We start from the raw sequence: 18,013 nt of genomic DNA, 5'->3' as shown, positions 1-18,013 counted from the left end.
TTCGTGCCCCGATCCCGGAGGATCCCACATGCCGCGGAGCGGCTGGGCCCGCGAGCCATGGCCGCGGGGCCTGTGTGTCCGGAGCCTGTGCTCCGCAACGGGAGAGGCCACAGCAGTGAGAGGCCCGCGTACAGCAAAAAAAAAAAAAAAAAAAAAAAAAAAAAAAAAAAAATAATCATGTAAAGGGAGAAGAAGCCTATTTCTCCCATTAATATGCCCATTATTAATAGTAATAATATTTACTACAGACCCAAGTCATTGCCTTACTACTCAGCCCTGACCCCTGGTTTCTCCAGAAATGAAACTGTCTCTGATGGGAGCATAGGCCTTGGAGGCATCTCTGAAATGGATTCACTGAGGGACCTTGGGAAGTTTTTCAACCTCAGTGAGACTCAGTTCTCAGTATTCATGAGAAATGATAATCATAGGATTTTGATGCACATTTGATGAAATTACCTATGTTTAATACCTGTCTTACCACCAAACTGCAAGTTTCCTGCAGGTAAGGCCACATCTGTGTGGTTTGCTGCTGTGTCCCCAGAACCTGGCACCAAAATGTCCCACCCCAGAAGCTGGAGTTCTGACATCTGCTGCCAGATTGCTTGCCCACATGCTCACTGTCTACTGACCATCTGCTACCAGACTGTACCCAAACCAAACTGCCTTCCTACACATTCCATTGGATGCCCTAGTCTGGACCGCCTGGCAGAACCCACTTGCCTGCATGCTTCATTGGGCAGAAAAGCCTGTCAATAGCAAGTAGACAGGCCCCATCATATCCCCCCTCCCCGGACCTGGCCCAGTGGATCTCCCTGACAATAAGCCACGCTTTAAAGGAAGAGCAGAACTATGGAAAGTGTGTTTCAGTGCACAGAACAGCATGAACAAAGGCTTGAGGCTTGCAAAGGGAACGGCAAGATGTTCAGGCTGAGTGAGGATGCTACAGAAGTGGTGAGACGTAAAGGCTGGAGGGAGTTTGCGCCAGACCACGTGCAGCTTCAATGTCAAGGAGGCTGGGCTTTATTCTTTAGGAGCCCCCGAGGCTTTTGAACAGGGAGAGCTGTGATCAGAAGTTCAACCAAGAAGATGAGTCTTACAGCATGAACATGTTAATTAGTCGGGGAGAGCCAGAGACAAGGAGACTAGTGAGAAGGCTAATGCACAGCACAGACAAGCAGCCTGCCCAAGCTCAGGAAGGTTTCCTAAGAGTCACACCAAACATTGTTGTACATTTTCTGTAACTCCTGGATGACCTTGAGTCAGTGACCTGGATTGCAGTCCTGGCCACAATCTGCTGTGTGACTCTGGCCAGCCACTTCGCTCCTCTGAGCCTCCCTTTTCTTATCTATATAACGAGGGGCTTGGATCAAAGGATCACTTTCAGCTCTGCACTTATTTGGCCTTCACAGATTTATTTCAACATTTGCAAACCCTTGTAAAATACTGATAAAGCCCTTTGATAGAAACCAGAAAGCCAAGGTGTCCAGGGAGACCCAACCAGGCTTCTCCAGATGTGGATCATTACCATTTAGCTCTAAGGACGGCCAAACAACAAAAAACAGAATATTCAGGGAAATTACTCTGTAACTGGCCATTTCTCCTTATAAGCTTAAATCACAGTACTATGAGAATAAACTGTTCCAGTAAGGAGATAATATTGTTTCTTCCGGCGTGGCAATGCAATGGATGCAGTGCTTCTACTGATCCTTCTCCAATTCACCAACCTCAGAGGGCTTAATATATTTCTAGAGGGAGCCGGCCAGCTGTCAGGTAACTGGAAAGAAGTAGAAGAGAAAAACACTATGGGAGCCTGATACTTCCCTCCTGGGTGTCTCCTTGACTCTGAAGAAACCAGCAGCTGGGAAGACAAAGGCAAAAAGCAAACAAACAAACCTAAACAAATAAAAATAGGGAAACAGGAAAAGATGTTGAAAACAGAAAGCAAGTCTTGGAAAGAAGCAATACAGTGAACTGGGAGCAGTGGAGAGTCAGGGCAAGATTCCCAGCCACCTCTACCCTGGTGCATAGAACCCAATTGTCTCCTGGGAGCATTTCAGCTCTCACATTCTGGGGTTTGACCTCCCCAGTGTGGGTCAGATAATTTCCAGCCCTCAGGTTTCCAAGGGAAAAAAGAACACATTTTGGAATCTGTATGTCACACCAGGCTCTGCATACTCCAGTGTGTGATGTCAGGCAGCTTGTTTAGCCTCTTGGAGTCTCAGTTTTCTCCTCTGGAAAGCATGCAGAGTAGCATCTACTGTATTTCATCAAATCTAACACACCATAAACTGTAAGATTCACCATTGTTCTATGTACGTTTAGAAAAACACACTAACAATTAAACCACAGCATAAGGCTCTCTTATCACATAGATTGTAAGACTAACAATTAAACCACAACATAAGACTCTCTTATCACATAGATTGTAAGATGCAACTTGATCTTAGAGTTGCTAACATGTGGAAATGTAGAGTCTGAGAATCTACAAAATATGACACTTGCAAGCCTGTTGTGAGCTCTAAAATGAGACCACATGTGGGAAAATGCCTACCTAGTGGAGTGCTAGACACATTTTAGGAGCAGATATATATTTGTGATTAACATTCATTCTCATAAAAAATTGTCTAGGCCCTCTGCAATTTCCTGGGAAGTGTGATTTGACATCAAATACTGTAGCTCCTTTCGCTTCTCTCCACCAACCACCTGATCCTTTAGAACATTTAGCAAATATCTACTAGGTGCCATTAAGATGCTAAGAGCTCTACAAGCATTGATTTATCAGATGAGTTAGCATTTCTTCACTGATACACAGAATGACCCACTAAGACCAGGATGACCACATCTTGAACCTTCTGTCCAAGGCTCACGTCCCCACCAACTGTTTGACAGAAGTGTTGCCTCTGGGCTGGTGAAGGCAGGGAGGGTTAGGAGCACCATTTGGACTTCTGCCCATCAGAGCTCCTGCTGCCCAAACAAGTGATCAGAAGATGCTCAGCCTCACCAATGATTTTTTTAATATGCTTTGCTTTATGCTTTGTCCTCATTCTCATATTTTTAAAACATTTTCTTTTAAAAATATTTTCTTAATCATTTAACAATATACACCTGTACATGCTATAGTTTAAATTTTTACCTTTATATTTTTAGTTTTTTAATTCCTATTTTACATTTTAAAGATCCTCTTCTTAACTTTTTCACTTCGTAGGTTATGGCTTATAATCATTATCCTTTACCTCTTTCATTTTCATATTTTTATTCATTATATTTTAGACTTTCATCTTATTTTTAATTTCATCCAGACTTTCTCATTATTATATTTCAACTCTTAGCCTTTCATTTCACTAGATTAAAAATTCTCGGGCTTCCCTGGTGGTGCAGTTGTTGAGAGTCCGCCTGCAGATGCAGGGTACACGGGTTCGTGCCCTGGTCCAGGAAGATCCCACATGCTGCAGAGCAGCTGGACCCGTGAGCCATGGCTGTTGAGCCTGTGCATCCGGAGCCTGTGCTCCACAACGGGAGTGGCCACAACAGTAAGAGACCCACATACCGCAAAAAAAAAAAAAAAAAAAAAAAAAAAAAAATTCTCATTTTTATTTCTAATGGATGCCCTTTTACTTAAAAATAAGATCATTGAAATTTAAAATTATCTTCTTTCCTACTTTGTTTTATTCTTCATCCTTCATCCTTTATTCTTCTACCCTAAAATTTTTCTTTGTCTTTTTAGTATGTTCTTATAATGACATATAAGAAGCATAACTCCTGGGTCATATAAAAAAGAGAGTTCATCAGACACAAAAGACATATATACTACATAATTCCAACAAAAACAGGCAAAATTAATACATGCTGTTAGAAGTCAAGATAATCATTATCCTGGTTGGGGGGTGAGGATTTATCCACATCACAGATGGTCATTGGATGCCTCAGAGATGCAGCTGGAGGGGAAATTGCAGGAAGTTGTGGAGGGGAACAGCCTTAACTCTCTCTGTGCTATTAAGGATTGTTTACTCTCTTGCCCCTCAAACTTTTGAATACTCCAAAGCCTCCAGGATAGCCCCTCTCAGGCTCACAGTTCTCTCTGTGCAGACAATCCACCTGCCTTACTAACAATCTCACTCATTTATCCATCCCACAATATTATTGTCTGTCTGCAGAACTCTGAACAAGGTGTGGCATTGAGTCAGTAACAGATGTCAACAGACGTCATTTATTTTTCTCTCTCCCCACTGGACCATAAGCTCTATCAGGAAGGAGGCATTATCTGAGATGGGAGGGGGATGAAAGAGAAGCACATGGAGGGCAATCTAACACTTTAGGTGTGGGTGGGGAGAGCTTGGGGAAAACTCTCTGGAGAAAGATTCACCTTCAGGTGAAATCTCTAGGATCTAGGCACATGGAGTCAGAAGCAAGAGGAGAGTGCTCCAAGCTGAGATGACCACATGGGCAAAGGTCTGCAGGTGAAGAGTGTAGAACTCTTGAGGAACTGAAAGAGACTCAGTCTGTAAGGTTCTCAGCATTTCACAATACCAGCACTTTAAAATCTATGAGTTTTGCCAAACTGTGCCAACATATACCATATGCCAGGCTGGGTAGATGGGTGGGAGGTTTCACCTGAGAAGAGCATTGCTTTTGAGCAATGAGGTGGCTCCACCTAGGAGGAGCACAGGGACAGGTCTGAGCCAGGCTTCTGGCACCCTTTTCTGATGTTAGCCTTGTGTTTCCACATTGTTCCATCAACTGTCCTGGTAGATTTCCAGGGGCTGCCTCTTGATATGTGGCTTCTCCCATAATCTCCTTTGTCTGATGGTCAGAGAGAAGCTGGCTAGAGTTTTAAAAACAGGATAAACTGCCCCAGTGACTACAAAATTTACACTGAGTATACCATACTCACCCAAAGCACTGGAACCCAAGGCATCTCTGGTCTTTGGGCCCACTAGAAAAGATCATGGGGCCCAGGGAAGAGAACAAGACTGCCCTTCTCTATTTCTTATCCAGGTTTCCCAAGGGGAATATTAAGCTGCTCTGTATACTACAAACCTTAAAGTAACCATTAAGATAACAAAACAAAGAGATCTAACTAACAAGCCAAAAAGGAGATAAAACTGAATCATAAAAAAATACCCCATCCAAAAGAAGGCAGAAAATAAGGGAAAAGGAAGTGAAGAGCAGATGGGACAAATAGAAAACAAATAGTAAGATGACAGACCTAAACCTAAGTATGTTAGTAATCATATTAAATGTAATTGGCCACATAAACATAAATGCAAAATTATAAACAAAATTTTAGCAAATTGAATTTAAAAATATTTTAAAAAGTCAATGTATCATGACCAGGTAGGATCAATCCCAGGAACTCAAGGTTGCTTTTGTATGCAAAAAATTAATTAATGTAATTCACTATACGAACAAACTAAAATATATATAGCCATCTCAATAAATGCCAAATAATAATAATAATAATAAGCACTTGACAACAACCAACATCCGTTTCTGGTAAAAACTCTTAGCAAACTAAGAAAAGAATGGAACTTCCTCAATCTGATAAAGCGCATCTGTGAAAAACCTACAGCTGGAATCATTCTTAATGATAAAAGACTGAATGCTTTCCCTCCTAAGATCAGGAACAAGACAATGATGTCTACTCTTACTACATCAATTCAACATTGTACTGGAGGGTCTTGTAAGCATAATCAAGCAAGAAAATGAAATCTCATGCATCTAGATTGGAAAAGATGAAATAAAACTGTCTTTACTCACAGATAACATAACCATCTATGTAGAAAATTCTGTATACTTTACAAAAACACTACTAAGACTACTAAGTGAGTTTAGCAAAGTGGAAGAATACACTGCCAATATTCAAAAATCAATTGTATTATGGGGAGGAGGAAGGGTAAGATGGAACGAAATGAGAGAGTGGCATGGACTTATATATACTACCAAATGTAAAATAGATAGTTAGTGGGAAGCAGCCGCATAGCACAGGGAGATGAGCTCGGTGCTTTGTGACCACCTAGAGTGGTGGGATAGGGAGGGTGGGAGGGAGACACAAGAAGGAGGAGATATGGGGATATATGTATATGTATAGCTGATTCACTTTGTTATAAAGCAGAAACTAACACACCATTGTAAAGCAGTTATACTCCAATAAAGATGTTTAAAAAAAGAAAAAAAATAACCAATAGAATAAAAATTGTATTTGTGAAATAGAACAACAAAAAAATCAATTGTATTTCTATATACTAGCAATAAACAATCATAAATAGAAAGTTTTAAAGATACAATTTATAAAAGCATCAAAAATGTGAAATACAACTAAGTCTGACAAAAGCTGTGAAGAACCTATACACTTAAAACTAAAAAATATTGCAGAGGTCAAAGAAGACCTAAATAAATAGAGAGATAAATTCTATTCAGGGTTTAGATGTTTAAATGGTAATCCTCCCCATTTTGTCTTGTTGATTCAACACATCCCATCCAAAAGCCCACCCAAAATCCCAGCAGGGTTTTTTGCAGAACTTGACAGGCTGATTCTAAAACTCATGTGGAAATGGAAATGATCTAGAATAGTCCTAACAACTTTGATGAAGAACAAAATTGCACAGCTATTGCTATCCAATTTCAAGACATTATAAAACTACAATAATGAAGACATTTGATATTGTCATAGACAAATAAACAAATAGATCAATGGAATCAAATACAGTTCAGAAATAGACCCACACATATGTAGACAACTGATTTTTTAACAAAGAATCAAGTGGCAATTCAATGGAGAAAGAATAATCTTTTCAAAAAATGGTGCTGAAGCAGACATTCATATGCAGAAAAGTTAACTTTTATCTATACTTCATACAATATAGGAAAAATGAATTCAAATAGATTGTATGAAAACCTAATGTAAAACCTAAACCGTACACTCACAAAAATTAACTTGAAATGGATTAAAGACTTAAATGTAAGACCTGAGAACCATAAAAGTTCTAGAGGAAAAATCTCCTTCACATTGATCTTGGCAATAATTTTTTGTATATGATATCAAAAACACAAACAACAAAAGCAAAAATAAACAAATGGGACTACATCAAACTAAAAAACCTCCGCACAACAAAAGAAAAAAAAATCAAAGGGAAAGACAATATATGGAATGGGAGAAAATATCTGCAAAACATATATCTGATAAAAGGTTAATACCAAGGTGTAAAAGGAACTCATGCAATTCAATAGAGAAAAATATATATGATTTTAAAATGGGCAAAGAAACTGGATAGACATTTTTCCAAAGAAGAAATACAGGTACATGAAATGGCCACAAGATACGTAAAAATGTGCTCAACAACACTAACCATCAGGGAAATGCAAATCAAAATCACAAAGAGATTATTATTTCATATCTGTTAGAATGGTTATTATCAAAAAGACAAGAAGTAAGTGTTGGTAAGGATTCAGAGAAAAGGGAATCCTCATGCACTGTTAGTGGGGATGTAAACTGGTACAACCACTAAGCCAAACAGTATGGAACTACATCAAAAAATTTAAAATAGAACTATGATATGATCCAGCAATCCTACTTCTGGGTATATAGCTGAATGAAATGAAATCCCTATCTCAAAGAGGTATGTTTCCCCATGTTCATTAAAACATTATTCACAATAGCCAAGACAAGGAAATAGTCTAAGTAAGTGTCTGTTGATGAATAAAGGGATAAAGAAAATGTGAATAAATAGTTGTGAATTTTTTTAAAAACCTAAACCATTAAACTTTTAGAAGATAACAGAGGAAAAAATTTTTGTAGCCTTGGTCAGGCAAAGATTGTTTTAGCTCTGACAATACAACCATGATCCATAAAAGAACAAATTGATAAATTGATAGACACTGTTAAGAGAATGAAAAGAAAGGTCAGAGACTGAGAGAAAATATTTATTTACAAAGCACTAATTTGATAAAGAACTTGTGTCTGAAATGCAAAAATAACTCTCAAAACTCAATAGAAGGAAAACAAAAGACCCAATTTTTAAAAATCAACAGAAGATTTGAACATACACTGCAGGAAAAAGATATATGTATGTCAAATAAGCACATGAAAAGATGCTCAACAGAACAGTATAGAGGTTCCTTAAAAAACTAAAAATAGGTAAGATGGCGGAAGAGTAAGACGCGGAGATCACCTTCCTCCCCACGGATACACCAGAAATACAGCTACACGTGGAACAACTCCTACAGAACACCTACTGAACGCTGGCAGAAGACCCCAGACCTCCCAAAAGGCAAGAAACTCCCCACATACCCGGGTAGGGCAAAGCAGAGAGATTCCCGCACAGAGGATCGGTGCCGACCAGCACTCACCAGCCCGAGAGGCTTGTCTGCTCGCCCGCCGGGGCAGGCGGCGCTGGAAGCTGAGGCTCGGGCTTCGGTCAGAGCGCAGGGAGAGGACTGGGGCTGGTGGCGAGAACTCAGCCTGAAGGGGGCTAATGTGCCACAGCTAGCCGGGAGGGAGTCCGGGAAAACTCTGGAGCTGCCGAAGAGGCAAGAGACTTTTTCTTCCCTCTTGGTTTCCTGGTGCGCGAGGAGAGGGGATTAAGAGCGCTGCTTAAAGGGGCTCCACAGACGGGCGCGAGTCACGACTGAAAGCGCGGAGCCCAGTGACGGGCGTGGGATGCTGGGGCTGCTGCTGCCGCCGCCAAGAAGCCTGTGTGCGAGCGCAGGTCACTGGCCACACCGCCCTTCCGGGAGCCTGTGCAGCCCGCCACTGCCGGGGTCCCGGGATCCAGGGGTGGCTTCCCTGGGAGAACGCACGGCGCGCCTCGGGCTGGTGCAACGTCACGCCGACCTCTGCCGCTGCAGGCTCGCCCCGTACTCCATGCCCCTCCCTCCCACCCGGCCTGAGTGAGCCAGAGTCCCCGAAGAGGCTACTCCTTTAACCCTGTCCTGTCTGAGCGAAGAACAGACACCCTCCGGTGATCTACACGCAGAGGCGGGGCCAAATCCAAAGCTGAGACCCAGGAGCTGTAAGAACAAAGAAGAGAAAGGGAAACCTCTCCCAGCAGCCTCAGAAGCAGCGGATTAAAGCTCCACAATCAACTTGATGTACCCTGCATCTGTGGAATACATGAATAGACAACAAATCATCCCAAATTGAGGAGCCAGGAGTCAGTGCTGTGCCTCTGAGGTAGGAGAGCCAACTTCAGGACACTGGTCCACAAGAGACCTCCCAGCTCCACATAATATCAAACGGCGACAATCTTCCAGAGATCTCCATCTCAACACCAGCACCCAGCTCCACTCAACGACCAGCAAGCTACAGTGCTGGACACCCTATGCCAAACAACTAGCAAGACAGGAACACAACGCCACCCATTAGCAGAGAGGTGGACTAAAATCATAAAAAGTCCACAGACACCCCAAAACACACCACCAGACATGGACCTGCCCACCAGAAAGACAAGATCCAGCCACATCCACCAGAACACAGGCACTAGTCCCCTCCACCAGGAAGTCTACACAACCCACTAAACCAACCTTAGCCACTGGGGACAGACACCAAAAACAACGGGAACTGCAAACCTGCAGCCTGCAAAAAGGAGACCCCAAACACAGTAACATAAGCAAAATGAGAAGACAGAAAAACACACAGCAGGAGAAGGAGCAAGATAAAAACCCACCAGACCTAACAAATGAAGAAGTAATAGGCAGTCTACCTGAAAAAGAATTCAGAATAATGATGGTAAAGATGATACAAGATTCTATTTCCCAGATCCAAAATCTTGGAAATAGAATAGACAAAATGCAAGAAACAGTTAACAAGGACCTAGAAGAACTAAAGATGAATCAAGCATCGATTAAAAACACAATAAATGAAATGAAAAATACTCTAGATGGGATCAATAGCAGAATAACTGAGGCAGAAGAACGGATAAGTGAGGTGGAAGATAAAATAGTGGAAATAACTGCTGCAGAGAAAAATAAAGAAAAAAGAATGAAAAGAACAGAGGACAGTCTCAGAGACCTCTGGGACAACATTAAATGCACCAACATTCGAATTATAGGGGTTCCAGAAGAAGAAGAGAAAAAGAAAGGGACTGAGAAAATATTTGAAGAGATTATACTTGAAAACTTCCCTAATATGGGAAAGGAAATAGTTAATCAAGTCCAGGAGGCACAGAGAGTCCCATACAGAATAAATCCAAGGAGAAATATGCCAAGACACATATTAATCAAACTGTCAAAAATTAAACACAAAGAAATCATATTAAAAGCAGCAAGGGAAAAACAACAAATAACACACAAGGGAATCCCCATCAGGTTAACAGCTGATCTCTTAGCAGAAACTCTACAAGCCAGAAGGGAGTGGCAGGACATAATTAAAGTGATGAAGGAGAAAAACCTGCAACCAAGATTACTCTACCCAGCAAGGATCTCATTCAGATTTGATGGAGAAATTAAAACGTTTACAGACAAGCAAAAGCTGAGAGAGTTCAGCACCACCAAACCAGCTTTACAACAAATGCTAAAGGAACTTCTCTAGGCAAGAAACACAACAGAAGGAAAAGACCTACAATAAAGAACCCAAAACAATTAAGAAAATGGGAATAGGAACATACATATCAATAATTACCTTAAATGTAAATGGACTAAATGCTCCCACCAAAAGACACAGATTGGCTGAATGGATACAAAAACAAGACCCATATATATGCTGTCTACAAGAGACCCACTTCAGACCTACAGACACATACAGACTGAAAGTAAGGGGATGGAAAAAGATATTCCATGCAAATGGAAACCAAAAGAAAGCTGGAGTAGCAATTCTCATATCAGACAAAATAGACTTTAAAATAAAGACTACTAGAAGAGACAAAGAAGGACACTACATAATGATCAAGGGATCGATCCAAGAAGAAGATATAACAATTGTAAATATTTATGCACCAAACATAGGAGCACCTCAATACATAAGGCAAATACTAACAGCCATAAAAGGAGAAATCGACAGTAACACAATCATAGTAGGGGACTTTAACACCCCACTTTCACCAATGGACAGACCATCCAAAATGAAAATAAATAAGGAAACACAAGCTTTAAATGATACATTAAACAAGATGGACTTAATTGATATTTATAGGACATCCCATCCAAAAACAACAGAATACACATTTTTCTCAAGTGCTCATGGAACATTCTCCAGGATAGATCATATCTTGGGTCACAAATCAAGCCTTGGTAAATTTAAGAATATTGAAATTGTATCAAGTATCTTTTCTGACCACAATGCTATGAGACTAGATATCAATTACAGGAAAAGAGCTGTAAAAAATACAAACACAAGGAGGCTAAACAATACACTACTTAATAACAAAGTGATCACTGAAGAAATCAAAGAGGAAATTAAAAAATACCTAGAAACAAATGACAATGGAGACACGACGGCCCAAAACCTATGGGATGCAGCAAAAGCAGTTCTAAGAGGGAAGTTTATAGCAATACAATCCCACCTTAAGAAACAGGAAACATCTCGAATAAACAACCTAACCTTGCACCTAAAGCAATTAGAGAAAGAAGAACAAAAACATCCCAAAGTTAGCAGAAGGAAAGAAATCATAAAAATCAGATCAGAAATAAATGAAAAAGAAATGAAGGAAACGATAACAAAGATCAATAAAACTAAAAGCTGGTTGTTTGAGAAGATAAACAAAATTGATAAACCATTAGCCAGACTCATCAAGAAAAAAAGGGAGAAGACTCAAATCAATAGAATTAGAAATGAAAAAGGAGAAGTAACAACTGACACTGCAGAAATACAAAAGATCATGAGAGATTACTACAAGCGACTCTATGCCAATAAAATGGACAACCTGGAAGAAATGGACAAATTCTTAGAAATGCACAACCTGCCAAGACTGAATCAGGAAGAAATAGAAAATATGAACAGACCAATCACAAGCACTGAAATTGAAACTGTGATAAAAAATCTTCCAACAAACAAAAGCCCAGGACCAGATGGCTTCACAGGTGAATTCTATCAAGCATTTAGAGAAGAGCTAACACCTATCCTTCTCAAACTCTTCCAAAATATAGCAGAGGGAGGAACACTCCCAAACTCATTCTACGAGGCCACCATTACCTTGATACCAAAACCAGACAAGGATGTCACAAAGAAAGAAAACTACAGGCCAATATCACTGATAAACATAGATGCAAAAATCCTCAACAAAATACTACCAAACAGAATCCAACAGCACATTAAAAGGATCATACACCATGATCAAGTGGGGTTTATTCCAGGAATGCAAGGATTCTTCAATATATGCAAATCAATCAACGTGATACACCATATTAACAAATTGGAGGAGAAAAACCATATGATCATCTCAATAGATGCAGAGAAAGCTTTCGACAAAATTCAACACCCACTTATGATAAAAACCCTGCAGAAAGTAGGCATAGAGAGAACTTGCCTCAACATAATAAAGGCCATATATGACAAACCCACTGCCAGCATCGTCCTCAATGGTGAAAAACTGAAACCATTTCCACTAAGATCAGGAACAAGACAAGGTTGCCCACTCTCACCACTCTTATTCAACATAGTTTTGGAAGTTTTAGCCACAGCAATCAGAGAAGAAAAGGAAATAAAAGGAATCCAAATCGGAAAAGAAGAAGTAAAGCTGTCACTGTTTGCAGATGACATGATACTATACATAGAGAATCCTAAAGATGCTACCAGAAAACTAATAGAGCTAATCAATGAATTTGATAAAGTTGCAGGATATAAAATTAATGCACAGAAATCTCTGGCATTCCTATATACTAATGATGAAAAATCTGAAAGTGAAATCAAGGAAACACTCCCACTTACCATTTCAACAAAAAGAATAAAATATCTAGGAATAAACCTACCTAAGGAGACAAAACACCTGTATGCAGAAAATTATAAGACACTGATGAAAGAAATTAAAGATGATACAAATAGATGGAGAGATGTACCATGTTCTTGGATTGGAAGAATCAACATTGTGAAAATGACCCTACTACCCAAAGCAATCTACAGATTCAATGCAATCCCTATCAAACTACCACTGGCATTTTTCACAGAACTAGAGCAAAAAATTTCACAATTTGTATGGAAACACAAAAGACCCCGAATAGCCAAAGCAATCTTGAGAACGAAAAATGGAGCTGGAGGAATCAGGCTCCCTGACTTCAGACTATACTACAAAGCTACAGTGATCAAGACAGTATGGTACTGGCACAAAAACAGAAAGATAGATCAATGGAACAGGATAGAAAGCCCAGAGTTAAACCCACGGACATATGGTCACCTTATCTTTGATAAAGGAGGCAGGAATGTACAGTGAAGAAAGGACAGTCCCTTCAATAAGTGGTGCTGGGAAAACTGGATAGGGACATGTAAAAGTATGAGATTAGATCACTCCCTAACACCATACACAAAAATAAGCTCAAAATGGATTAAAGACCTAAATGTAAGGCCAGACACTATCAAACTCTTAGAGGAAAACATAGGCAGAACACTCTATGACATAAATCACAGCAAGATCCTTTTTGACCCACCTCCTAGAGAAATGGAAATAAAGACAAAAATAAACACATGGGACCTAATGAAACTTCAAAGCTTTTGCACAGCAAAGGAAACCATAAACAAGACCAAAAGACAAGCCTCAGAATGGGAGAAAATATTTGCAAATGAAGCAACTGACAAAGAATTAATCTCCAAAATTTATAAGCAGCTCATGCAGCTCAATAACAAAAAAACAAACAACCCAATCCAAAAATGGGCAGAAGACCTAAATAGGCATTTCTCCAAAGAAGATATACAGACTGCCAACAAACACATGAAAGGATGCTCAACATCTTTACTCATTAGAGAAATGCAAATCAAAACTACAATGAGATATCATCTCACACCAGTCAGAATGGCCATCATCAAAAAATCTAGAAACAATAAATGCTGGAGAGGGTGTGGAAAAAAGGGAACACTCTTGCACTGCTGGTGGGAATGTGAATTGGTACAGCCACTATGGAGAACGGTACGGAGGTTCCTTAAAAAACTACAAACAGAACTACCATATGACCCAGCAATCCCACTACTGGGCATATACCCTGAGAAAACCATAATTCAAAAAGAGACATGTACCAAAATGTTCATAGCAGCCCTATTTACAATAGCCCGGAGATGGAAACAACCTAAGTGTCCATCATCGGATGAATGGGTAAAGAAGATGTGGCACATATATACAATGGAATATTACTCAGCCATAAAAAGAAATGAAATTGAGCTATTTGTAATGAGGTGGATGGACCTAGAGTCTGTCATACAGAGTGAAGTAAGTCAGAAAGAGAAAGACAAATACTGTATGCTGACACATATATATGGAATTTAAGAAAAAAAATGTTATGAAGAACATAGGGGTAAGACAGGAATAAAGACACAGACCTACTAGAGAATGGACTTGAGGATATGGGGAGGGGGAAGGGTAAGCTGTGACAAAGTGAAAGAGCGGCATGGACATATATACACTACCAAATGTAAGGTAGATAGCTAGTGGGAAGCAACCGCATAGCACAGGGAGATCAGCTTGGTGCTTTGTGACCGCCTGGAGGGGTGGGATAGGGAGGGTGGGAGGGAGACGCAAAAGGGAGGGGATATGGGAACATATGTATATGTATAACTGATTAAATTTGTTATAAAGCAAATAAATAAATAAATAAATAAATAAATAAATAAATAAATAAACCTAAAAATAGAACTACCATATGATCCAGCAATCCCACTCCTGGGCATATATCTGGAGAAAACCATAATTGAAAACAGATACATGCACTCCAGTGTTAACTGCAGCATTACTTACAATAGCCAAGACATAGAAACCACCTAAATGTCTATCAACAGATGAACAGATAAAGAAGATGTGATACATATATACAATGGAATACTACTCAGCCATAAAGAAGAATGAAATAATGCCATTTGCAGCAACATGAATGAACATAGAGCTTATTATACTAAGTGAAGTAAACCAGACAGAAAAAGACAGATATCATATGATATCAGTTATATATGGAATCTGAAGAAAGAAAAGATACCAATGAACTTACATACAAAACAGAAACAGACTCACAGACATAAAAAGAAACTTATGATTACCAAAGTGGAAATGGGTGGGGGGATAAATTAGGAGTCTGGGGTTAAAATATACACACTATTATACGCAAAAGGGATAACCAAAAAGGACCTACTGTATAGCACAGGGAACTATATTAAATATTTTGTATCAATCTGTAAGGTAAAAGAATCTGGAAAAGAATATATATATATAAATTGAATCACTTTGCTGTACACCTGAAACACAATATTGTAAATCAACTATACTTCAGTTTTTTTAATGGAAATTTAAAAAGATGCTCAACAGCATAGCCATAGGGAAATGCAAATTAAAATCCAATAAGGTACCACTAAATATCGATTAGAATGGCTAAAATTTTAAAAGACTGACTATACCAAGTGTTGACAGATTTGAAAAACTAGATCTCTCATACACTGATGGTGGGAATATAAAATGCTATAACCACTTTGGAAAACAGTTCAGCAGCTTCTTAAAATGCTAAACATACAGCTACCACATGATCCAGCCATTCCACTCCAAGGTATTTGCCCAAGAGAAAATGAAACACCAACCCATACAAAGTACATGAATGTTCCTAGCAGTTCTCTTTGCAATAGCCAAAAACTAGAAAAAAATAATACATCCATCAACAAACAGGTCAATGGATATAAAAATTGTGGTATATTCACGCAATGGAAAACTACTCAGTGATAAAACATGAAGACACAAAATGGATGAATCCCAAAATAATTATGTTGTGTAAAATAAGCTAGCTTTTTCTTAAAGAGTACACTATATGATTGCCTTATGTAAAGTTCTTTTTTTTTTTTTTTTTTTTTTCTTTTTGCGGTATGTGGGCCTCTCACTGTTGTGGCCTCTCCCGTTGCGGAGCACAGGCTCCGGATGCGCAGGCCCAGTGGCCATGGCTCATGGGCCCAGCCGCTCCGCGGCATATGGGATCCTCCCAGACCGGGGCACGAACCCGTATCCCCTGCATCGGCAGGCGGACTCTTAACCACTTGCGCCACCAGGGAGGCCCTAAAGTTCTTTTTAAAGTGAACAGATTTATAGTGACAGCAAATCACTGGTGGTCTGGGATGGTAAGGGGTCAAGATACCAGAAGGAAGACATTATAAAAGAGTACAAGAAAAATTTTGGTGATGATGGATACATCTACCATCTTGATTGTGGAAATGGTTCCACGGATGCATGCATATGTCAAAGCTTATAAAATTGTGCTTTTTAAGTTCCTGTAGCTTAGTGTATGTCAGTTATACATCAATTTTTTTAAATGAAAAGAAAAGTCCTCTAATGGTCTCACATCATCCCATTGTCATTTGAATTTTATTCCTACCCTTTATGGTGGCCCACAGGCCTTGCATATTCTGGCCCATGCCTACCTCTCTCACCTTATCCCATACGTTCTGTCCTCTACTCTTCTCTACTGCCCAGTCACGTGCCCTCCCTTCTTACCCCTTAAGGCCCTTTCACACACCAAACTCTTTCATTTGCTTTTCCCTCTTCCCCAAGACATTCCCTTGGCTGGCTCTCAGCTTCAGTTCTCAGCACACCCATCACCCATGAAAGAGGTTTTCTGGATGACCCAAACCAAATAAGCACCAGCACTGTTCCTCTCTGTCATACAAGGTTTATTTCCTTCATAATATTTGTCACCATCTGAAAGTAGCTATTGTCTACTTGTTTATTCTCTATCTGTCTACTTGTTTACTCTCTATCTCTCCTTCCTAAAAAGCAAATACTTAAAGGGTAGAGTCCTTGTCTATCTTATCCATTGCTTTATCCCAGTGCCTAAAGCACCCGCTGGCATGTGGTAAAAACTTAGTAAATTCTTTGGAATGAATGACTAAATGTAGTACTGCTGAAGTCTTGTAAGTAAAAGCTACTGAAGTGTTCACTTTTCATTAACTATAACATTCTATACATGTGAGAGAGCTTAGTTTTAGAGCATTTATCTTCCTAATTCATACGCTTAATCTATTCATCTTTCTGCCTTTCAGGAATGTTTACTTTTCTGTTTAAAAGCCCAGATCAACTCTTTTGATAAACTTCAGGCTGCTATCTGAATGGCTCCCAATACTGCCCCCTATGATATTGCTATTTATCAAAAACTCAGGTTTAAGGTAAAGAATTCAGGAGAGATTTCTTTTCTAAAAATGCCAGGTGTATGGAGGCAAAAACAAGTATTCTGACGTGGCTGAAGTGCTGGGGTGGAGAGAAGAGATGAAATATTTTATGTTGACCTACTGTGGGACAAGAAAACTACTCTGTATGGCAAATATTATTTATCTCCTTCCTCTAAAGGTGAAAACTGAGTAAGTCTTCTGATGTCAAAATCCACGTTCTTCCCAGTAAGGAAAGTAGCTACAGGTAAAGCTATAACAGGAGAGAGAATTCTGTTACCAATCATGACAAGCTAAGTTGTACTGCAATAACAGTCCCAAATGTCAATGATAAAGCACAATAAAAGTGATTTCTAGCTCACAAAAAATCCCTTGTCAGTCTGAATACCTATCTAGGATAGCTTTTCTCCACATTGGTTCAGCATTCAAGGATTCTTCAGTTTTATGGCACCTCCATTTCGATGCATACTTCCATGATCATTGGAGCAAGGGAAGAAGAACCATGGAGAATGGCTCTCCAACTCTTAAACATTTCCACCTAGAAATGACCTATGTCAATTTTACTCACATTTTATTGGCCAAATTAAACCTCATGGATTTGGCTAATGTCAAGGTGCTGGAAGGACAATCACCCATGTGACTGGAAGGAGAAGACAAGAAATACTAGTGGGCCGCATCAAGGGCTTCCACAGGTCTCAATCATGGAAGATTTTGATCCTCAACTGAAGAAAGGGGACTTTCCTGTTA

The sequence above is a fragment of the Mesoplodon densirostris genome, chromosome 2 (genome assembly GCF_025265405.1).
Source record: "Mesoplodon densirostris isolate mMesDen1 chromosome 2, mMesDen1 primary haplotype, whole genome shotgun sequence".
Classification (NCBI taxonomy): Eukaryota; Metazoa; Chordata; class Mammalia; order Artiodactyla; family Ziphiidae; genus Mesoplodon; species Mesoplodon densirostris.
This window is presented reverse-complemented; position numbering follows the sequence as displayed.